This window comes from Coturnix japonica, chromosome 4 (assembly GCF_001577835.2).
Source record: "Coturnix japonica isolate 7356 chromosome 4, Coturnix japonica 2.1, whole genome shotgun sequence".
NCBI lineage: Eukaryota > Metazoa > Chordata > Aves > Galliformes > Phasianidae > Coturnix > Coturnix japonica.
Window position 1 is genome coordinate 39209386 of NC_029519.1, and position 25494 is coordinate 39234879.

At 34.8% G+C, this 25494-nt stretch overlaps 1 long non-coding RNA gene across 1 annotated transcript; it reads right to left on the reverse strand.

Annotated features, from left to right (window-relative positions):
* Positions 1-481: 481 nt before the first annotated feature.
* LOC107313334 lies at positions 482-25103 on the reverse strand. Its single transcript, XR_001554942.2, has 3 exons — positions 24905-25103; positions 5438-5547; positions 482-5061 (listed from the first exon to the last, which is right to left on the reverse strand). It is a non-coding gene; the product is annotated as an uncharacterized LOC107313334 (long non-coding RNA).
* Between the last annotated feature and the right edge of the window lie 391 nt (positions 25104-25494).

A 25494-nucleotide genomic window follows, 5' to 3' on the forward strand; every position in this document is an offset into this window, starting at 1 on the left:
CCTCAGTTTTTTATATTAATTTAGAAAGATAACACCAACCTGAATGACTGGGTTCAGCCGAGTTCTGTGACCAGTGGGTTGGAAGGATTTCACAAAATCTGGGCCTCCAGAAAAGGGAAACAGGGAACCCCAAAATAATTAAAAACAGAGGCAACAATCTGAGGAGAAACAAACTGTTTTACTAAATATGGTGTCATAATGCAAGATAACACACTATAATACAATATAATTAGAATTGAAGCTAATAAATCAAATATAATGAGAGAGTATCTGAAAGATGTAGGCCTTACAGTAATACTGAAGTGATGCGCGCAGTTGGGATGGGCAGCAGCAAGGAGAGGCGAAGGAGAAGAGTGATGAAGAGAAGAGCCTGATCAGGTAACCTTGCCAGGAGTTCTATCTCCTCTCTGACCATAAAGCCCCCTGGGGAATGTAGTTCTTCTCTTCCGGGCAGGTACCCAGAAATGGAGCATTAACACTTTAACACCCAATGCATTACATGATGTTATGATATGGAATACCAGTAACCAAAAATCATAAAACCATGACAGTAGTTTGGACAGAAAATGAAAGCTCAATTTAGCACTTTAATGTAATAGTATGTACTCAGACAAACTTCAGAGCTGTTTCTCAATCCTTGCATTGCATTAGTTGATACAGTTAAATGAATATTTCATACCTATGTCAAACTTTTAATTATTAGTTCTACCACAGAGCAGGAAAATTATCCTTCAAAAAAATAAAATCTAAGCAATAAATTTTATTGGGACAGGATTTTAAAGTATCACTTGTAAGCTTTTACTAGATGTAAGATGCTCCCTGTCTTAAAACAATCCTTACTTTCTCTTAAACAGAAAAATCAAATCTGCAATATAATATCTAATTTCTTTCTTATAAAAATTTATTGCATTAGTAAATGGAAAGTGATTACAGTCTCTTCACTTATTAATTTATAAAACAAATAACTTCCACCAAGGAGAATAAACTTTTTATATCACAGTCTGTTTCCAATGTAAATGTTGAGGTTGGAAATACATAAAAATCTCACAATATTGGAGTCACCAGCCAGCCATTCCAGCTTGCTTTTCACTGCATTCTATTCCATGAAATTGGTGAAAGTCTCAAAGTGCTTTGTATTTTCAGGACCTCTGTATTTTCAGTATTTTCAGAACTTCTACTTAAATACATTTTGTTATCACTGGGAAGCATTTCCTAAAACATCAATGCAATTTCAGAAGTCTTAGTTGAGTCAAGGGAATTTGCACTTCTTAATTGCATATATACTTTTCTACTTCAAGCCCTTCACAATGTTATGTTGTTAATTGGTTTTATATTCAAATAGATCTTTTTATTTTTATCATTTTTACAACGTTTTTTTTTCAGTGCTTTAACTAATTTCCTCTAAAGGTGAAACATTTTTCATTTTAAATTATTGGAGTGGAAAATTGCACACACTTAAAAATTTATGAAGTAGTATGTAAGGGCTTGTGGTCTCATCAAATATTGATGATATGGCACCATATTTATTCCACCTACTTGTTAAATTTGCTTGAAGTGCCCACTGTGATTTGTTTGGCAGAGCATACCTACTTATTCTTCCATAACAGTCTTTCATGTGATTCATGCCGTATTATCTATTGTTTGAGCTGTACCAGGGAAAAAGAAAGCATGACATTTAGGACTATTTTTCATCTCTTTATTAATAGAGGGTAGCTTCTAGTGGGAATTCCAGACACCACTTTTGTGCGATTAGCCAGAGCAACTTAGGAAACCATCCAGAAAATAAAATACTTAAAAATGATTTCATGATAATTTTTGAATACAAACAAGTGTTGCATCAAGCTATGTGAATCTGGAAGGAAAGTGCCGATTCTATTTAGTGATGGGATTATTTCAGGTAGTTATGAATATCAAATGCTTAACTTCATGAAGACAATAAAAGCCTTTCCAGTAAAATATCAATGTCATTCAATAGGATGGGGAAAAAAGTTACCCTTTAGCCTTTGGACAGAGCAGAGTTTGTCCTTTCATGTTAATCTAAGATTTGTTACCTTACTTATTATTTAGTTCAGTAATTTTCATTCTGACAACTATGTAAGTAGGCATTGTTAAGATCCTACAAACAATTAAAGGGACATAAACTTGTTAAAATTTTATCAGCTCATTAAAAGAGATGACTTCTACTTTCTAAATATAGAACTGTTTTATTTTGCCATAAACTTCATTTTCAGCTCTGAATTAACTCAGTAAATACACACAGTGAATGAGCCTATGTACTGATCAGCATTGTTCTGTAAAGTGATATTAATTATCTGAATTTTACAGATAAGCTACAGAATGAGAGTCAGACTTTGTATCCTGTTAAAAGGATCCCCACTTCTGAAAGAAACAAGAGAGATTAATGTTAATGCATTCAAGCAGCAGTTAGAAGATCAACACATCGCATTTGCTGTGGGATAACGCCACACTACTTTCTTGGTTAGATTTTTAAAGTGTTATTTAATGCTGAAATATTATGAGCTATCAAATATCTCCAGGCAGCAGCTAAATTCAAACAATAATTTATTGAAACTGGCAGAGTCCCAAAGAAAATACTCTTCATTAACATTTTTGTTCTGGAAACAACAGCAACAAAATAGAGTTCCCTCCCTATTTTCTATTATTTGGAAATATACAAGTGTCATCTATTATCTACTTAGGCTGCTCTCCAGGCTTGATTTCTTGACCACATTACAAACAAGTAAGAAAATAAAAAGGATAATCATTACGGTTTCTCTAGAAACTGAGTACTGCTATCTAGAAGAAATATTCAACTCCTGTAACAGAAGCACTTCCATATTTTTCTATCTTCTACCTGCAGAAAATTATTTTTAATCTTATAGCCTTGAAAAGTTCTTCAGAATGCCTTCAAGCTTAAGTACAGAATCTGCTTGTATGTCCTTAAGCACTGAGCTCAATACAGATGCACATCAGCTGAACAACAGGAAGAAAATTTCACGGATGGCCAGCAGGTTTTGAATTTATTTATTTATATTTTTTTCCTATCTGCGTGTGTTTCTTTTGCTCTCTCTCAATGATTTCTGTATCAGTGTTTTTCACATCCCACTTACAGCTGGTGGCTGCATGGTATTTACATCACCAATGTTCATAACTAAGTCTCAAGGTAGATTAGGTTCAGAACAGCTGAGCATTTCGACTGAAAACAATTTCCTCTGGTGAAGAGCCAGGAAGTTACAGATGTCAGAAGCAGCCAACTGCTGTACCTAAAACGTAACACTTTTGCGATCTCACATCAAAGAACAGAGGTATCAATCATTCTAGTCTTATTCTCGCATTCAGCACAAGGTTTCTCACTGTAATAAATGAGAAAACTGTGAAGATATAAAACAATGTAACTTCAGAAACTGTTAATAGCATTTTGTACTGTAAACAGATTTTCTTGCTACAGTTTTCAGTTTACGCTGTTTATAGGTGCTGATCTACTTTTAAAATGCAGTGTTGGCTGCAAAGCATCCTTAGTGAAGATCAGGCTTAACTACTGACAAAAATAATAAATCGAGGAATTTCTATTCATTGCCACATAGTAGAGAAGCTCCCAGATATACTTTGTACTTTCTACCTTTTCTAGTAAATAATGGATATCAGTAGGCTGCGTACACTGCATTCGTATAAGCACACAGTTACAGAGCGTTACAGCTGAACTTACCAGTGAGCTCAAATCTGGCATTTCTGACCTCCTTTCAAATAGGCTTCTAAGGTCTGTAAGTGGTTTTTAAAACTCTCAAGTCAGCTACTCTACGAGGTTCTCAAAGCATAAAACCACACTCCAATAACCAAACTATTTCTTTAGGAAGTTCTACATAGAATGATCTTCCATCGCCATGCAAAATTGGCATAGTTTACACTAGGTAATAAAAAAGTGCTTTGATTAGGAATGTGATAAGTTTACCTTGTATCTTCACCAGCCCTCAAAGCTGCCTGATTCTTTAAGATCTTTTAAGAGATATTACAATGAAAATGGTTTGTTCTAATAATAATTTTAGAATGGAGTAGGCAGCAAATGCATCAAGGAGTACAAGGGAAGATGGTGGAAGGAAAAAAATCAGCACAAAACTAGTATTACAGATAGGAAAATCGACAACTGACAGATTATGCTCCTCTTTTCTTATAACCTGAAAGATTATTTAAGTGGGAGAAAGAGCAGTTCCTAATAGAATATTTTTAAATTAAAGATTGTTAATTGATCTTTTCTTCTTAAAAATAAATATGACTGTATACTGCTCAGCTTCCTAAAATTGGACATTTCTAACTGGAGCAATTTCAGTTGTAAACTATGAAGCTGCATAAATTTGAAGTAGAGCTCCATTATTAGTAGTTCATTTCTACCATATATATTAAGATTTACTGTAGAGCCAAAAAATTTTACTTGTTCCTATTTAACTAAACTTCCAAAACAGAACTTCTGAATAGAAGGAAAAAGAGCCTTATTGTTCAGTGCTTATACTACTTTTTTCTGCCATCTCTCAGTGAAGAATGTCACAGGAGAAAGAACTCCACATTTTCATTATTTTCAAGATCTACCAAAATTAAGATCAATATTTGTTTTAACAAACCACACTGAAGCACGGCAATAAGTGAAAGGGGCTGGCAGTAAAGACAGGCCTTGGCATATCAAAAAAGTAAGACTTTAGAACAGGTGCGAAAGTCCTCACTTGACAGATGCTTACAGTGTAGATTAGTTTGCAGATGCTGCACCATATGTTTGGTTACAGAAAGCAGTTACCTTTAAAACTGATACATAGTTCTCACGGTAAGAGTTATGTGTATGAGATTATGGCAGTCAGCTGTCATCAGTATATCTAGATAATTAAGAGGTAGTCCTTATTTAGCATATTTCAGAAAGAATTACAGCAAGAATTTGAGAAGTATAGACCATCTGAGAAGTACATGCATGGAATTACCACAGATTTCAATCAATACTTTTTTTTTTTACCTTGATCACATTATCTGGCTTCCAACTGCTCTGGGTCTGGAAGTCTCATGCTTGTAATGAAGAGATGGCTGCCAAATAGATTTGCAGAAATTACCTTTTCTTTCTAACACAGGAATAGTATAACAGAAACAGAGATTGGACGTGGAATAAATAAGAAGTACAATAAGGAAATGAATGTTTCAGTAAGAAGGAGAAAAAAAAAATAGAGAAAAGGCATTAAAGTGATAATGTGAATAAAGTGATAACTCAGTGTTTGAATAACTGAGCTATTTTTACCAAACAGAATAAGAGCTCCACCATCACATACCTGAGAAAAACAAAATAATACTTTCTGTTTTGTTGTTGGCTTGATTTTTGGTATTTTGTATATTTTCCCCCCAAATTAGAAGCCATTAGCACTATGAAATGGCCCAAAGTTTTTAGAATATCACAGACAACATGTACCTTCTAGGAGAAATGTGGGCTGCATATCTGAGAAGTTACTGGCCTTTCCAGTTGCAATAAAGGTGATAACATTGCATCTAGAAGTGTCATGATGAAGGACTGAATCAAGCCTAAAGAACACAAAACAATTACATGTATAGAAATTGAAATGAATCAGCTCTCATGAGCATTAAAACAGATTTTAATATGAGTAGTCATTCCACTTAATGACTTCAGAAATCCAGCAATGTAAGCAAAAGTATAAAGCACTCAGAAAGATGCATTTTTTCCACTTAGTTTCTGCGAGAATATATGACTGTCAGTATTCATTCTTCTAATGCTTTGTAGCATTATTCTCAAAACAAAAGAACAACAAAAGAAGAAATAAGCAATTTTTCAAAATAAGCCACAGTATATGAAGATTTTGGAAAATGGCACGTATTACTTTGAATATGTTTTTAAAATTGCAATTAGGATATATCCCATTTAAATTAAAAATACATATATATTTTTCAGGTTTTATATTCTATCATTGAGGGATAAAGAACAAAGTTTCAAGGCTGCCAGCTTGAAACTGAGAATATAGCAAACCAGAATATAGCAAAAGAAGTATAAAATTTGACAATTCTGTATTAATCACCATTTATTTTTGTTTTCTACTAGATACATACTTCTCCTAATTTTATCTCTAAAAATAATTCAATATCAGACATTGATATCAGACCAGTGCAGACATGCATTGGTTTAGCTGCATACCCTCAAGCTCCACAACTTCTTTCCTCCCATTTGTTAGTATGACTAGATAGAAATGGTTGCTAAATTATTATTATAATCAATCATCCTAAAATGAAAAAAATGAAACACCATCAAAAGCTAAGGACTGTATGTAATGTATATCCTTAGGGTAACCATTTCCTCAGACTACATTTGGCATAATCTGAACTCTGGTTTGAAGGTCAAAAGGTCATGAGTAAACTTGACAATTGATTTTGCTAAATCATTGTTTGAACAGTCTCTCATCTTAAGTATTCTTCCCCCATCTAATCTTAATGTAGCAGGGAAAGAGAAGTTCAGGTTATGTCTTCATTTTCAGAAAACCCAGATTAATTCTTTGTCAGACACTATTATCATGCTTCACAGTATGATTTCCTCTGGCATTCTCCCATTCAAGTCCTAAGAACTAGCCAAGCTAATTTTCTTGGCTTTATTTCCTTGACAGTCTCAGAACAACATGGCTATTACAGGATAAATAATGGAAAGCAAAGCAATGAAGTCTTCCCAGTCTATCTAGCTACTCCTCTGGGCAGAACCTGCCAGCTAGGGTATTCTTATGAGATTACCCCTTTGCCAGACTATGGAAGGCATAAAAAAATGATCTCCAGTTTCACATATTTGTGTTCCAACCAACATATTTTTTAAAAAGAGAAAAAATTACGCCACATTCCCAGTTCTACCAAGATTATTTCTTGTGATCTAAATTCAGAGTACTTGTTATAAATGGGTGGAAATAGTCTGGCTTAAGTCAGATAAACAAATTGAAATGCTAAGCAAGTAATAAAGTAGAACTTTACTTGCTTTGCAGCTCAGCTTCTTTATCTGAGTTTGCTTCACTCCTAAATCATACTTGGCAACAAAAATGTTTGCCATTTAGTAGATGTCCTTTATTTAGCAAGTAAATATCAAGGTAATCTGAACTTCACTTCTAAAGACAGCTACTTTGACCATCCTGACCATCCAATTACAATTATCAGACAGTTGCAAGTCTTAATATAATCATTTATTTTTGGGGGGTTTGATCAACATTTATGAAAAGTTCAATCAAAATTTATGTTTATGATGATTTGATAAATGTTATTATATATCTCTTTTATGTTGTTACCTAACTAACTGAGCTTCATATCATCACTACCTCAAGAAGCTGTTCAGAATTGAAGTTTGAAATCTCCAGAGATTTTGTATATATACAAAAAAGAATCAAGTAGATTGATTGTCTGCTTGACAAATGGGAAAAATCTCAATTTCTCTCCATTCTCAGTTTTATCCTTCTAAAGGAGACCAAATTTCAGTCCTTTAGTCAAGTCTTGGACATCAGCTCTGCAGCAGGAAGGCTGAAAATTTTAATTCTCTCAAGCTTAGCTGGGTCTCTTGTGGTCTGTTAAGCTAAGGATTTATTCATGGTGTGAACTAAGAGTATTAAGTCATTCTCACTTCAGCAGGATGTTTGAAAGCCTAAAAATCACAGCTCAAGTCAGAGTGAGCACTTAGGGATATCTGACTTCATGTGAATGGGGTCAGAAAAATATTTAAAAATATCTGAAATGCCCAGACATTACTTGCTTAGTTTAAAACCTTTCTTTAGAGTCCAAGGGGTAGGAAATTCCTTTAAAAAATAAACACTACAATTCTAGATAGGCTCTTAATCTGAAGAGTTGGGATTTAACTGCAAGATACGATCAAGTTACACTATATATCTGTACTTAAATAATAACAAATCCACATATTCTAGGAGTATTGCATCTATGATAAAAGGCAGCATCCATCCGAAAGCTTTCAGATTTGACCACTACAGAAAACAGGAATAGAATGAGAATTTCTCTTTAATATAAAGCAAACAAAAATAAAATGCCATCAACTGTGTTCAGCTCAAACTCTCTACTTACTAAAGTTTCTTTTTTTTTTTTTCCTTTACTTGATAATATCCCCAAATACTGAAATGGAATTTTTCTACTGAAAAAAATAAAGCTGACTGAAAAATAAGATAAGTTCTAGTACTGCTGATTGTAAGGGAAATACTACTCAGGATAACAAAAGTAGTTCTGGTGTAGCACAATGGAAGATGATTATGAAATGGAAAATGTATGCAAGCCACAGGCAAAAACTTCCTGACATTTATATACATGATTCATGGCACTGATAGGAGTATTCAGTCTAGCCTCACTTTTTCTATGATTCGGGGTATCAACTTTCAAACGATTATCTCGTTATTGATCCGAATAACCTTTGTTTAGATAAAAAGCATCGTTGGAAAGATACGTCATCTACGCTTCTTAACAAAAGGCAGAAAATTTTACATTTCCGTTCAGTTGTTTCACAGTGACTGATCTCCCTGTTAGTATTTATGGCTAATTTATACTTCAGATTTAGAAGATTGTCTCTTTAATATACAGTGTTTTTTCCCTAAGAAAAATTATTCATTCTCAAGTTACCTCCTGTGCTGATTCTAATAAACCTATAAAATTAGTGGTTGTATTTCTCATTCTAGTTGATGTAATAAAACACATCCAAGTAAGTGTGTCATGATGTTTAATTCTCTTAAAGAGAAATTTTCTATATTAAATTTATTACTCTGGAAGATATTACACCAGCAACTTTCAAAACAAGTTGATCGTACGGAACTCTTATGGAAGAAATCTTTGAATTTGTTATTTTCTTTTGTTGCACAGATAAATAACCTGCACAAGCTCACAGATTAGTCTGCTGCTGAAAAACATCTTTCTCCTGTAGGAAGTTTCCATAAAGAGTTCTTAATCTCTAAGTTTTCGAAGCATCTTGCCTCTTCAGAATACTTAAAGACATCCCAAGATAAAAGCTTTTCATACTGAATTGATTTTGCAGACTAAATACATCACAGACTGTTTGTTCTTAAATTCCTGCAAAATAAGCAGAGGCAATTTCAATCATTAAGGAAATTCTTTGGGGAAAAGAAAGAAGACCACTACAAAATAGAAAATGGACTCCATTTACTACCTACCAACTCCATTATAATTTATCTGCTTCACACAAGCACAGGACATTCTCTCAGCAAGCTGAAACACTTTTAACAGCTGATGCACCTGAGAGTATAAGAACATTATTAAGTTTCTAAAGCTTTCTTGGTGCTCATTTTTCTAGTTATTGATATTCTGTACCAGACTTGGTGCAGTCTTAAGTATATCAGTCAAGCCAAAGCCCATATACCCCTGCTGTTGCCAGCTTGACACAATTGTTTTGAAAAGCCAGAGATCTTCCCTTGACTTTGTGTAATAAAAAATAATATTACTATTTGTTTTAATTGCCATAAGTAGCCATTGTCCCTCCACTTTTTTTACTTAAGGTTAACCAAAGATAGTGTAGTTGATGTACAGTCTACACAAGTCTGCCTACATGTCTACAGTTGACTTGCAACAAGTTGAGAGCTGTAGAGTTTGTTTAGATAACACAGATCAATAAGCCCTCTATCTTTTTTCTTTATTCTTTGAAAATATTTGTATATCTGAAGCAAAAGTTATATATATATAAATATAATATATACATATTGTGGATTATCCAGTCTCAAAACAGACAAGTGAGATGACAGTGGTAAGAAGTTACAAAAGTAACAGCATTCTAGAATAATAATTTGTGCAGACCGTCACATTTTCCAAGAGCATTAATATGACAGCACAATTATAACATATCTTAATTATATGGAATATTCATCTGACTATACACAAGTCTTATTTTCCTTTTTCCAGTACGTCACAGTAAAACTCATTTCCACTTACATTCTATATTGCATTTCTATGTTCTAGCTTTCTTCTAGAATTTTCTATGATTTATATTATAGGAACTGTATTTTGCTGGAAGCTTAGAGCAGAAAAACTAGGATGTTAAAGGTAGAGGGATTCAATGTAAAATACGTTACGTAATAATAAAATGTTAATAGTAGCCACATAAACACTTTGTACCTGAATATTCTGATGTAGTTATTTTCAGCTATGGTTTTGATCATTTCAGAAGGGGTTTTGAAGGAAGTGATTGACTGAGAGTCTGCTTAGACATTGTTTTTAATGATTGTTGTTCTTTGGTGGGCTCTTCCACATTCTGCCTTATTAGCTGCTTCTGAATTTTCACTAAATGATTTTAGAATTGTGGTAGTTTATAAATGATACAGCAAATGGAACATTTTGTGTACACAGTGCTGGAAGATATGTGCCTCAGTTCTGCTGCTGCTAATTTTGTCACAGACAGAATACCTGCTAAGTCAGTCAAAACAAAGACCGCTTTAAAATTCCACACTATAAAAATAGAGCCTAATTCCAGTAACTCTTATATATAAACAAGTACAAAGATCATTAAATTCAATTAAGACACAATGTAATGCTTTGGAAACCAAGGACACAATTCCTCATAATTCTAAAAAGATTAGAATCATCCTCTTCCTAAATATTTAAAATAGCAGGAAAGAATTTGCTGAGATATGCAACAGATAAACCATCGTTCCCAAGAAAAATCCATAGCAACACAGATTGCAGGGAAAATTATTTTCAAAGTCTCATGAACAATCATTAGAACTACAAGTAACAGAATTAAAGTAAGATTCTCTCCTGGGGTGACAACTTCAGCCATGCTGATATTAATGAGAATGATACATGGTTATTAAGAAAAAGTTCCCTCTGGCAAACAATAGCTCCAAAATTTTACTGACTTAGGAAATAAATCATATACCATCAATAAGACAAAAGGCTTTTACTGCTTGTTTTATCCCCCAAATACTGCACATCATATTGCTTTTTCTGAATACCTACCTAGATCTCAGAAACAGCAACCCCTCCTCTCATTGGATTCAGAATTATACATCATCATGTCTGGCTCATAACAGGCAACACGAACTCCTCAACTCTGAATTAACCATCTCCATTAACCATCTCCAGCATTGCCCAAAACAAAATGGGCAATGCTCTTCTCCCACTGATCTTAAGCCACTGTCTTAGACCGTTTAATCTAGCAGAAGTGGGGAAATGTCTTTAATATAAATATAACAATGTACAAATATTTGTTTACTTGCATTGAAGTTGCAAACACGAGTTTCTCTGTTTACACTGAGGTATGACTCAGTGGTCTGTCATGGCTCTGAGAAACATGTTATCCAATTAAAAAAAAAAAAAAGAATATAATTTAAAGAGAAAATAGGTTGCTCTGCTAAACTTCTACTCTGCATGCCTCTAAATGCTTGAATATTTGCAAGTCTGAAAAAAAATTTAGCATGCCAAACAACCAGAGCTATGTGAAAAAAAAAAAGAAACAACAAACACCAGATATCCAATTCTTAGCCTGCTATTGTAAATAAAAAATATTATTGCAAATAAATCATGATTTCTTCTACCAAAAATGCAGATGTCTTTAATGCTGAGATATCAGCAATTCTCAACAGATGAGCTACAGTGGACATGAACAAAATCATTGCATATTTCCTCTCCCTCTAGTGTGAGCTTGTACTTGTCAAAAGGTACTCAAAAGTGATTCAATCCATGTATTCAACGTAAAACACAATTTTAAAAATGAATCTAATGAATTGTTACAGAAATTCATTGCAAAAGTACCAGTCTAAATAGAGATGCTACCCAAGTTTAAGAGAACTTTGAGAGAGCTGGGACTGTTCAGCCTGGAGAAGATTTCAGGGACACCTGATACAGGCCTTTCAGTAAATAGAGCTGTAAGACACCTCCAGCTATAGGACAGACTCTTCTGCAGGATTTCTTGTCACAGGACAAAAGGAAATGGTTTCATACTAAAAGTGGAAAGATTTAGATGGGATATAAGGGAAAAGGTTTTTATAAGAAGGATAATGAGGCACTGGCACAGGTTGTCCAGGGAGATGGTAGATACACTGTGCCTGAAGACACTCAAGATCAGGCTGCATTGGCCTTGGAGCAACCTGATCTAGTTCTATGTGTCCCTATACACTGCAGGAGAGTTGAACTAGATGACCTTTAGTGGTCCCTTCCAGCTCAAATGATTCTGATAATTACAGTTTTCAGGATAAAACCACCTAAAACAGGTATAAACATCTAGATGACTTCTGAAGAGTGAACTTGTGGGGCAAGGATGGAAAATTGACCAGTAAATGTGTGCAGATATCTGCTTGTATATAGAAGTACATAGGTGTGTAATACATGTTATGCCCCACAGAATACAGCAACAACTTATGCAGCTACAGGATACAGGTACATAAATGCAGATGAAAGATTTAGCTTTGCTTTTAGAGATATAATCTACTCTTGAAAAACAATCATTGACAGCCGTAGCAGTTTGAATGCTTAAATTTGTGATTTTGAGAACACAAAGCTGTTCTTTCTGTAGATTTTGAAAGTCTTATCCATGTGTCTTTGCCTCTAGACAGGGATATTATGAAGGAATTGTACAAGCAGAGAAGAATCCAAATGACTGTGTGCACTATATATAGCACGTATGTATTTTAGTTTCAGTAGCTTAAAACATTAACAACAGAAGCAGAGAGCGCTGTTCCTTGCCTAACATAATATTTGGTAGAGGTTTAAAAAAATGTGTTAAGTGATATTATGCAGTTCTCAGATGTCTGGTTATATTGGACAAGAATGGGGTAAGTTAGTCTAATCAGGTTCATTTTAATTCCGGAGTTACTACACGTCAAGATAATTAAGAAGTGGATGTTTCAATAAGTGTATTGCAATCTCCTGTTATTTACATAAATTAAGCTCCCAAATATCCAACTTCATTTGATGCACAGACACATGAGCTTTAATGCTGCTCAGCCTCTTACATCATTTATCCATATATTCTTCTGAATCTCACCAAACATCATTAACTCATTGCTGTCCACATGCTGGGAAAAAGGGGGAGAGCACATGAAATATTTTAAGCATACAAGTATTTCTTCTCTCATCTTCTTGTTTCTCTTTGAAGCCAAACATAAAACATTCTAGCAGTTTTGAAGATAAACAAAGAAGACTGGTTTCCTAGCAACAGTTATTTCTGCAAAGCTCTCTGAAGTTTCTCTGGGGTGTTTTCAAGGCTTTTCTTTACTAACATATGAATAAAAACACCCAAACAAGGACAAACCTATGTTTCTTTTCAGAATTGAAGCTGTGGTAAAGCACAGAGTTGAAAGACATCCATGTTCTTTACATAAGCATAAATTTCCGTTCAAAACTGAAAAACAAGCAGCCAGCACACATCCAGAAGGCACAAACAGCTTTGCTTCTTTGAAACATAGTTTAAGGTCCACCACTGACAAAACCTAACAAGCTCCACTTCAAAACACAATGCTGGCAGCGGGAATTGCTAAACTAATAGTTCCCCTAATAAATGAAATTGTGTTCTAAGTGTCAAAAATTCCAGATATATTGTTCTCATTATTTGACAAAAAAAAAAAAGCTGACTGACTTGGACTATCTGGTAGCTGGTAAAATATCATGTGAGAAAATTGAATTAAATATTAATATTTTACCTGCCTGACATGCTCTACGACCTGAGATTTATATACATGGGAGGATATAAAATTCTTATGTTTAGAAAACAGTGCTTTCTCGAGGAATTAATTGTCAGAAAATGCCACTGAGACAGAGCAGTACTCAGAGAGTTGAACTTCTAGACCACACAGTGTTTTCCAGGCAAGGGTGCTGGTACCCACCATGCTAGAACAAAGGCTTGCCTGGCTGTGCTAGGCGTCAGCCTAAATGTTACTGCAGAGAAAAGAGTTTCCCTTTCCCTCTCATCTTCTTTGTCAGCTGTGTATGGGGAATAATAGAAAATAGATTTGGACACTCCAACTCAAGAGCAAACTTTCATAAAGAGTCGGGGGGAAAGGAATAGGTATTTCTTGTAGTCAAACATATTCTTTATTGTGAAATGGCACCACAGAATCACAGAATAACCTGGGTTGGAAGGAACCTCAAGGATCATGAAGCTCCATCCCACCTGCCTGACAAGGCCACCAAACATACACCTTTACTAGATCAGGTTGCCCAGGGCCCTGTCCAACCTAGCCTTGAACACCTCCAGGGACGGGGCATCCACAACCTTCCTGGGCAGCCTGTTCCAGGGCCTAACCACTCTCCTAGTAAAGAAACCATAAAAGCACCATCCTCCTCTTTAGCATGGTTTCCCAAAATCCCTCTGTAAATTTCATATTTCTTCAGAAAAGCATGTCTGCAAACCACTTTATCTTATAAGGCTTTCCTTTATATCAGTGTACCTTTGCACATGGCAATGAAAACCATATTTCAAACAGAATTTTTGTCCTCCTCAAAATAAAACCATAGAAAACTGTTTCTGAGAAAAACTGAAAACAATAACAATCAAAATAATCTCAGGGTACAGCTGTTATGAGGATATCTCTTCTAATCTAATTATAGAAGACTGTAATTGATAAAAGTGGTAAAAGGACTTATCCAAAAGGATTATATTAGAAAGATTATTCATTTTCTCTTTATTTTCTAAGAAAAAACAACTGCAGTGGTGTGCTTTCTGGTCAATGTGGATCCACTGAAAATCTCTAAATTTATAAAACTGTATAAACACAGTAAAAAATACCATTAACAAACTCTATATTATTACAGTTTTTATACTGTACGCCAATGTCAGCAGTAATAGCCCAGAGTCTAATAGAAGAGAGGTATCAAAGCACCACTATCCCTAAAATACAGTAGACCCAACATCATCCAAAACCAATTTACTACAGTACAGCAGCCAGTTCTTTATATCCCTCTTGAAAATTTGCTGCTGCAAAACCATTTTAGTGTGAACATTACAGACAATATTCAGGTGGGTTATAAATCAGATGTATCTGTTTTAGCTTAGAATTAGCTACAAAAAAAAAAAAAAAAACAAAAAAAAAGCTTATGTTTCACTTATTCAGCATCAGAAAAGCAAAAATAGAGAATCTTAAGAATCACAGGGAAAAAAACCCAACAATAACAAAAAACAGACAACAGGAAAATAAATGTTCAAAGGTGTATGTCCGTGGTGCAATTGCTTGTTGAGCATGAAGTTTTCAAGATATGACAAGGCCAGAAAGAAGAGCAGACAATTAACAAAAGTATAACATGATTTTTATACACACAGAAAATAAGAATCATGTTCATCTTCCAGAACAAGTCACTGTAAGGAGTGTGTAAGAAAACAGCATACCATGAGTGATTGTATCAAGTTGGAAAGTTCACCTTATTCCTCTTGTCATATGTGGGGGTTATGGAAGCCTTGCTTCATCTCTTATCACTTGTGCCAGCTTGATGCCTGAGAGGCTCTCCTGGATACTCAGATGAAATCCGTTGAAGACTGCTCTGTTCATCTCATAAGATCTGAGCATTCAAGAACATTTTTCTCTGCACCCATCCCTAAGATATCTACTAATTTTCTTTGACCTGCCCTACACTTTCCATACATACCAGACTGCACCATTACAGAATTTTTAAACCACATTAAAGTAGTTAGGAGTATTTTGGGGCATCCCAAGCTGTTTTCAATTAACTGTTGTCAGTTACAGACGCATTTAACCCAAATGAGCTCTACCGGAAGAAAATATTTACCATCTGGCTATAGCTGCATGCAGTACCAAATCTGAAGCTTGATAAGGAAGAAGTGTTAGAGCATGGTGCTTGGCCATTCTCACTGTCAGCTCAACAAGAGGAATTGTTCACGCTTATGCCTTCCTAAGTCACTGCTCTACTTTTTTATATGACTTGATAGAGTTAGTATTGTCCTGATCCAAGCAGAGTGCTATGCAACTAGGATGTGGATGGCTTTGCCATTGGCAGCTATACCAGTCTGGCTACTTTCCTAGAAAACAGCAGTTCCCCAAGCTTTATGTATTCTCACTTAGCATGTATCATGCAGCAATGAACAGTTTCTTGCTGACCAGCTAAGCTGGCCATGAAGTTTTATTGATAAGAAATAACAAATTTTTACTGAAAATGTAAGGTCTTTCCCTTAAAAATTCATGAGGCAAATGCTGCACATTTATAACCTGTTCTGAGTCACTCTGCTGTGTTTTCTGTGGAACAGATGATGCAAATTCCCCTCATTACAACTCATTGGCTCAGCTGCTGGCAAGAAAACAAACCCAGCTTTGTTCAAACAGTATTAAGCAGTCCTGGCAAACAGACACCTGGCATAAGACACTGCTGTGCAAAAAGCTGGCTGCCCATTTCACTGATCAAGTAGAAATTCAAGATAAAATGTAGGTAATTGCTTCTAGGATCTTAATATTTATATATATAATATATATATATTATATTTATATTTATTAAATAAAATAACAATAGTAAAAAAAAAGAGTGGATGGAGCAAAAGTTGCCTTCTCTTCAGGCCAGTGTTTAATTTTATGTTGATTTTTTTTTAAAAATTCTTTATATTTGTAGTTATATTTTTTCCATTTTCATTTTTATTTAAAGTGTAATAGAAAAATAATAGATTTTATTTTTTTTTTTTTTTTGTGTGTAAATGTAATAGTACTTCAATAAAATAGATTCTTTGGGGAGGGAGGAGAATGAGCAAAAGTGTATATACATATTTGAAAAATTTCATATGGCCTTGGTTATCAGCATGGTAGCAGATTCTTAGATCATATCTGTCTACTATATGCCTAGATTTTCTGCTCTTATGATGGTAACATGACAATCACCAGTTACAGTCACACAACTAACTTCAAAATATTCCAGTGTCATTTTCATGGAATAAATATATAGAGTCATTTCTTAGAAAGATCAGACTGTTTTCCTTTCTTACTATTGCAGCACGCTGATACTTACAAGAGAATGGAGCCTGGTTTAGTCAGTTGCTATACACACAAACAGTTAAACAGGAAACAGAGGGGATGGTTAAGAAAAGGAAAGCCATACAATATACTTATTCTACAGACAGTAAACTGTGTGATATTTATTGATAGGCTCAAGTCTTGGTCTGTGTACAAGCAGTTAGCTGAATAAATTGAATCCAATAAAAGCCCAGACAGACAAAATATATTATGGCGTTCTGTAAGCAAGACTAGTGGTTTAGAATTATATGCCTGGTGTTGTGCTGCTCTGCATATTTTACACTTGCAACTTGATTGCTTAAAGCATCATAATGCTGTGTTTTTCAGTATCTTTTTGAAGAACAGCAATCACTAATATTTTTAGAAAGTTATATGTCAGCAATGTTGCTGTCTCTGAAGTCCCACACATTGGCTATGCTTGCTAAATGGAATTTTAACCTCAAAGGGACGTAAAGTGAGTGCTGATGTATACTCAGCTAATCAGAAAAGTAGCTTCCATTCATTTAAATGCCTATGAAGATGGGCCATATTTGAGTTGAAGTAATGTTTGATCCTTATGCAGACCAGTAACAGAAACTGTTCCTGCAACTACTGCTTCTTAAAAGCTCTATCATTCATTCAGCATAGATTTCTGATGGCATTTCAATGCACTGCCCACCTGCTTCTTACCATGTGCTACTCTCCTGAATCCTTACAGAATGATGTTATAGGCTGCACTTCTTTTTCTACTGTGATATGACATGCATAAGAAATGAAATTACTGAAGCCTTTAGCTCTTTAAAGTTGAAGTCTTCACATTAAACTCAACAGACATTGATTCTCCTTAATTTTACTTTTCTGACACACTGTAATTTTGCTGAGAATGCACACCATCCATGCATTCCGGGCAAAATTAAAAGTGTCAACACTAACATGCAACAACAAATCCATTCAAGCGATGTCTTCACTGATTTGAAAGCTAATAAATTAAAACCAAAAAAAAAAAAATCCCTTTCTACTCACTACAGATTCTTCACCAAATGGAATGTAAGAAACTAAAATTCTGCACTGGAATCAATGAAAACTGAAGTTAAAACCGAAATTGATGCCTCTTTGGATACTTGATGGTTGAAAATAGCACTTATGTATATCAATTAATTTTAATTAATTAATTAATTTTTTGAAGCTATGTTACTCTCAAATAACAAACACAATAGCTTATGTTATTATTATTGCAATTTGCAATTGCTACTGCAACTGATAAACTGGGGGGAAAAGCATTTGTTAAATATTAAGCTTTTAATTATTTATCCACGATTCCCATGGTTATGTATTGGGATTTTTTTTTTCACGCCAGTTAATTTCAAACCAGCATGCCTGTGCTCTGCATATTTACACAAACATATGAATGCTGTATGAACATTACAGATTAAATTTACACAACAGATCACACAAGACTGTTGCTGATGTTTTTTACCCAGAGGAGAGATGCTGTGATTTTGGTAGAAAGCACAAAGCACAGTGATGACATTATATTTCTGCGCAATGGGGTTTCCACTGGAAAGTTGTTTCCACAGAGAACACCTGGTGTTGCTTGTATAGTTTTAAATAAAGCTATCCGGCCTAAAATTCTGACCTTGAATCAGCCATCATTTCTATTACAAAAGCACATAAACATGAGAAAGACTGAGACTGATGAGTTCAGAAGAGGAGGGTGAAAACGAAACAGAGCAAACCAATGAGCCAGACACAAATCGATCTGTCTTTTAAAAATCTTTTTGATCTCTGAATCAACTTTGCCCTAAATCAAANAAATGTCTCTGAGTTGAAAAAACCTTTTTGATCTCTGAATCAACTTTGCCCTAAATCAAATAAAGAGAAACAGCTTTATACTGTTTCGTACCCCTAGCAGAAAACAGCTGAAACAGAATGGAGAGCAGCGTCATGTGTTAAAATCCTGACAGCAATTATTGCTCTACTTGGGCAAGTTATAATTTATGCATAGAACTATTTCACTACTAGTATATTTTTCAAACAAGGTTACTAATTCATAGTTGGAGGACAGGAGCAGTTTCTGCACAACAGGAAAGCAGCCTGTCATCGGAGCAATTCTTTCAGTACCACTGCTTTAAATGTCTCAGCTGGCAAAACATCAGTTTCTACCACCATCCTGTATCTCATCATCACAGCAACAGGGGTTCCTACCATGACAACAGACTCTTTGATGTTTTTGTTTGAACGTTCTTTCCCCTACAGTTTTCTCAGATATTTTTACTGAATAATTTTCCATAAAATTACTACTGTCTTCTGAGGACTCATTATGCTTCTACCTAATATGTCTTGAACCTACATACATTTATGAATGCTTATTATCTAGTTCAAACCTTACCTAAGTTTGGGCTCTAAGATCTCAGCCTTACCCCTGTTGAAATACAAACATTCTGTTGAAGAAATTAGACAAAAACATGTGAACAAAATAATAAAATAAGTAAGAATTGATATTTCCTCTGGACCCTAAAATGCGTATAAGCAAAATTTTTAAAGTTAATAAAGAAAAACATTCAACAAATACTTTTTGTTCCTATAAGCATATTTCTGTATTTTCCATTCCAGGTGTAAATTTGAAGTGCCCCATGGCTACAGCTTTCTCACATTCTTCCTGATTTTTATTTTATTTTTATTTTTATTTTTTGTTACTTTATTACAAGCTAAACTAGGAAAGTGAGATCTGTCACACATAAGAATCATCAGTTCTTGCAGAAGATATTCCTTTTCAAAACAAATGTGCTACATTTATGCCCAAGAAATGCATAAATATCTTTTTTTTCAATCCATTATTAACAGCTTTGCAAGCCTCAACCATGATCTTCATATACTTTGGAGAACACTAACACCCAGAAAGAGCTAACAAGTAACTGTGAACCTCTGAATAAGTACCTTTCTGAGTCATGGAACAGTGTACCATACTCTGCAACATGCTGATGCCTTACTTAATGCCATTTTCTAGGTGCTTCAGTGATTCAACATTTAGCATGAATCCCTACCCTATAAACCTATAATTTTATTACACCCTCATATTTACAAGGAATGCAAGTCTCTGCTTTCTGTGTTCAATATAAAAGAAATGTTATTCTTCCAAGTGCAGGATTCCTTCTAGAAGGGCTAAGATTCAAGATTTTGTGAAAATAATGATTTTAAACTCCTAATCATTTCCAGAATTTCACTGAATTCCACATTTTGTTTCTTAGAATGCTTTATTTACTTGTCAGCTTTTCTCACATAAGCATGTTTCACCTCATCCCAAACAGTTTTAATCTGGCTACAGATGCCTTACAGAAGGCTAACAGTGCTGAAGTACTGCTAGGAAGAACTTGTGTATCTAAATTATTTATGTTCCAAAGTGACCAGAGAAAATTTTTCCAATGTATTTTTGAATATACAGTAAAGTAATTGCTTATGTTTTTATTGAAGATGGGTTTACAAAATAGGAAATTAGCTATGTTTTCTTTTCTTTTCTTTTGGTATTCGGTATTTTAGAGCCCTAATGGTATTTATCTCATCAGACCCACAATGACATCTTGTGGCAACTTTGAACCAATCTTTCAGTGAAAAATGAGAAGTAAAGTTCTCCACTGACTTTCCCAGAAGAATTTCTTGCATTAAAAAATAGTTAAACCTGGGAACAAGTCCATATAAGGCATCCACCAAGAACAGCAAGTCCTTCTGTCTCATCAGCAACCACTGCATCTCTTCCATTTTCTTTTTTGTGTAGTGGAAGACTCACTGCTTAGCTTTTTGCATAAGTCGTCTTCTGTGCAAGAGGCACTATGCCAAGTAAGGTATGACAGAAGGACTTAAAGCTTTCAGAAGCTGGTACAGTTAAAGTCTGCAGCATTTTAAAAGGAACTGTGGATAAAGGAAAGCTAAACATAAGAGTGATTTACAAATTCGTGTCCAAAATAACCCTTTACAAAATTCTTTTAAATTCTTGCTCCATTTTGCTCTCGCTGTTGTTTGGGATGGGTAACTGCCATGGAGTTTGGTTGTACTTTTATTTTGTTTTCTATCAGCCCTCAGATATTTTTATTAGGTACAATTTCATTGTTTTTTTCTTTCTGCATATACGAAACACGATAAATATGCTGGGTAATGTTTTAACCTATAGCTATATCATGAATGTTAATGGCTTCTCTGATGAAATTTTTCTCAGACCCCTCAAAGGCATTTTTTTCCTCCCCTTCTTTTTCTGCAGTGACTTCTAACTTCAAGTGAACAATTTCAGTGATAGCTGTATTTTTGTTTCCTTAGAGTTTAGCTAATAATTCAGTGTCCATGCCCTTGCATTAAACTTAGGACTCTCATTTTACTCTCTTTCTGCTAAAATTTGATAGCTCATAGGTCAAGCCATGAGAAGTTACACACGGGTCTTTTTACACTAGGTTCCTATTACAGTATTTCTTATTTATTTATGTAAACTGGCATCCGAAACAGGATAAATGTAGAGCAGCATTTGTCTAACTCTGCTCTGGGAGATGCTTGAGATATCTGCTGACACTCTTCATTAAAGTACTTGAAATTCTACTGTTGCATATGCCAGAAGGTGCCACTCTTGGCAGAGGTAGGAATCCATTGCCTGAAGCACTCTGAAATTCAGGAAGTGAACAGCGTTGCACCCTGGCTCCCGAAAGAAAGTGATTCAATATAAATCCTTAGCACACTGACATACAGCAAAGAATTCATTTCAAATTGTCTGATTGGGCAGAAAAAAGCCACCTTTTGCAGAACAGCCTAATACAGGCTTTCCAAGTCAGCCTGTAGGCATTTGCAAGCAGGCAGAAGATCAGGCAGGTCTTGGCAGCAATTGAACATATGTTATTTTGGCTTGCTGCACAATAGGTTGTTACTGGCAGTGGACTAGCAGGTGACACCAGTCAGCTCATTGGAAGCTACTAGCATTCCCACCCAAAAGAAGGTCATAATATCTAACCAAAGAATGTAGGCAGTCTTGGACTTGGGACCTCCCAAGAATGCTGGGATGGACCAAGGGAGCCAGCATCATGTTGGTGATGTGGTAAATGTTGGAAGTGAGAGGAATGATTTGGGATCCCAATGCAGTCATGAATAGTAGTAGTGAAGAAGTGGGAAAGAACGTGGAACTAGATTACGACTGATGTTGAAGAGAAGGACTAGCAGCATATTTAAAAGAAAAAAGAAGGGGAGGAGGGCTAGGGGACAAAATTGTGATTGTCAGAGCCACAAAGCCACTTATCCAGCTTTCTACAGCACAAAGCATTTCTCCCACAGTTTCTGTTGAATCCAGGCAAGAATATGAGAGAGAGCCATAGCCATGATGATACTTTCATTGCAGATACCTCAAAATATAGAGAACATTTCTGATATTTATTCAAGTCCAAGATCATAAACAGAACACAGCTGTTTATTCCTCAACCCTTGAGAAAGTTTATTACGAAACACCCCAAATTGTAAGAGATCCTCCCCAGGACTCCTCCCTATACTCTAGAATTCAGCACCTCCTTCCAATCTTAAAACTTAAAATCCTTAGAAAGTAGCCCTATATCTATTGATTGTAATGCGTGTTCCATTCAAGTTCTACCACTTCATGTCACTCAAACCTTTTGCAAGAGAAGTTCCAAAAACACTGGATAAGACATGGATCCGTGTCTTCATTTAGAGTTTGAAAACTTCACTTTCAAGTTTGATCTGAGCAGTGGGACTTTGCAATCTCACTGACTTTTCTTCTGATAAGAGAACATGCCAAATCTAACATACAGAGAGGGAAAACAAGGTCAAGGTAAGCTCACAAACTCTTACTGGTTTTTTTTTTCTTTGTCTTAGCCTAAACACCAAGCTGCTGGATCTCCTGCTGTAAGAACAGAAGAATTGAGATTTACCTAAGGTTAGTTTTGCTGACTTGCAATCACACTCCAAAATGTCCTTCAATGAAGGAACAAATTCATAGCAAAAATATATATCTCTGATGTTTCCTGGTAGTTGAAATTCTGAGTTAATGCTCCACTGTCTCTGCTTTATGAGCTATGTTGTGGTTACTGCTTCTATACAAAAGAAGAAAATCATACTCTCGTTCTTGATAAGAAAAAAAACCAAAAAACTTATAAATAAGTAATTTATGCAGAATACTAAATTCTAAACCAGAAGTGAAATACTCTATGTATGATCAGTTTTTCTTAGAACATTTCATATTTCATTTTAACCATCTTTCATTTGCTCTGCTGAAAACAATTTAAAAAATCCTTGGAAACTGCTTTAAGCAACTTTGAACAGAATATCACAAAATATATTTCTTAGAAGGATTTGACTATTTCCTATTTCACTGATGGGACAGCATGTGTCCCCACCACAGAAGCACATCTACAACTTACATTGTAATATCTTGATATGTTTGATATCATAATGTAAAGTGGACCTTTAAGAGAAAAGGTTGAATAATGTGATTCATGAGACTTGATTGCTTTTGAGAATTGTCCTGTGGTGAACAAACTATCCTGTTATTACTTTCTTGTTTACAACTAAATTGCACACTTCTGCTGTATCAAAGTTAATGAACCAATTGTGGTAATGGAAATGCTAAGAGCTAATCAAAGTATTGACTAATGCATGCAATTAAATAGTTTTAATCAATGTTTTTACGTCTTACTGATAATGAAGGTACTCTGCCACCAACAATCAACCTCCACTATGAGGACTAATTGCTAAGAAAGTATAGGAATGCACCTTTTTGCTATTAAAAATTATATACTGTTACTAATATATTATTGTCTCTGGTCCTGATGCTGTGATTTTTCTACTTCATTTATAATTATACATAGCTCTTGATCACAACAATGCTTATCTATCTCCTTAATAAATAGAAACCTCTTTCAGACAAGCAAGTGGAGTCACTCTGAAATCTTTTGTGTCCCTTCCAAAATAAGAGTACTACCCAAATATTAATCATGCTCATTAATACCATGAATATTTAAAAGAAATAATATAGTTCATAACTTCCTTAGTTATGATTTACATGTATTATTAATTTGAATTTAATTTTCTCTCATATTATTCTGCAAAAGCAGAATAAAAGTTCTTATTTGGATTCAGCGCTACAAGATGAACTTTTGTGTCTGTAAAGCAACATACTTATCCATAATTAGAAAATTAAAATGTTAGAGCTTAATTCCAGGGTAACAAAATTTAAACAAACAAAAGGTAATATAGGATTTAAAGCAAACAAAAGGAAAATATTGAACCAAACTCTCTCAGAACCTGAGCCTAATAATCTGCAGAGTTAGATTATTCAAGCAATTATATCTGTATGTCTGTATTGTACCATCCATCACTGTGAAAACATACTGTGTTTTGTGAATAATTTATTTGAATCCTTGAACTATACAATGAAATATCTATACCACCATAACCTTTATAAAGGAGTACAAACTATGTTCTGTACTAAGCAAACCTTGTTATGAAATATTATTCCATCTCCACCTTGTGGAAATTTTCTGCATACACTATATTTTTGTATATAAGTGAATTTCTTGATGTGATCCAGATCATTCCAGTAATGTAGCTGTAGTAATCAATGTATTCAAGGATCCTCTTAAATTTGTCTTGTCATGTACTTTGCAGCTCCAAAATTATGTTTTCTGTTAGATGGGCCTGAAACTGTCTATGAGAATCACCAGAAAGGGTGAGAGGTGAGGAGGGGAAACGGCAGCATTAGAACAGCTCAAAATTAAGACTCAAGTTATTGTCTCAAAGATGCAAAGTTGAATATGAAACAAAAGTACGATGTGCTCAACTGTGCTGAACTGATATTGTAGGATATTTTAGAACACCACTATATTTCCAAGCACTAATTCTATCCAGCCTCAAAAAAATTCACTGAAGGACCGAAGAGTTCATTTCAGTAGAAAGAGATCAGGAACACAGGTATGTGATTAAATAAACAATCTTACCTTGGTCTGGAGGTGAGAATCCGGCTATGTAAAACTGCACTGACAGTTCCCCTCTTCTCCAGCTGCACTTCTGGCTCCCAAAAGACATTTTCCTCTGCCATTTAATGGTTTGCAAAGGAGGGCAGAAAAGCAGGCCTAAAGTGATCACTGGGACCACTGTATTTGCATCTTTACTGTCAGTAAAGAAAAACAAACGAAACTTATTTTAAAAACACTGTTAATTTCTATTTTATATATATATAATGCCTTTGTATTAGAAGGTTGTTATAGAAATTGTATTAGCAGTTCAGAGTCTCTTTTAATTTCCATCTTAAAAAATTATGGTTATTTCTCCATCCCAGGTGTTCAGCATACAGTTCTCTTATAAACCCTCAGTTTTTCCTTTGCTTGACTGAATATGTCAGCTTCTTCATGTCCCAGTCTCCATTTACCTGGTCATCTGTGAAGTGTTCCTACGCATTTTTTTCTAGAGTCATCTCCTTTTCTTTAAACTATATACAGTGTTTTAGCTAAGACCTTACCAGTCCCTTCTAATATTACTATTCCCAGATAAAAAAACAAAATAAAATACTTATTCTTGTTTATCATAA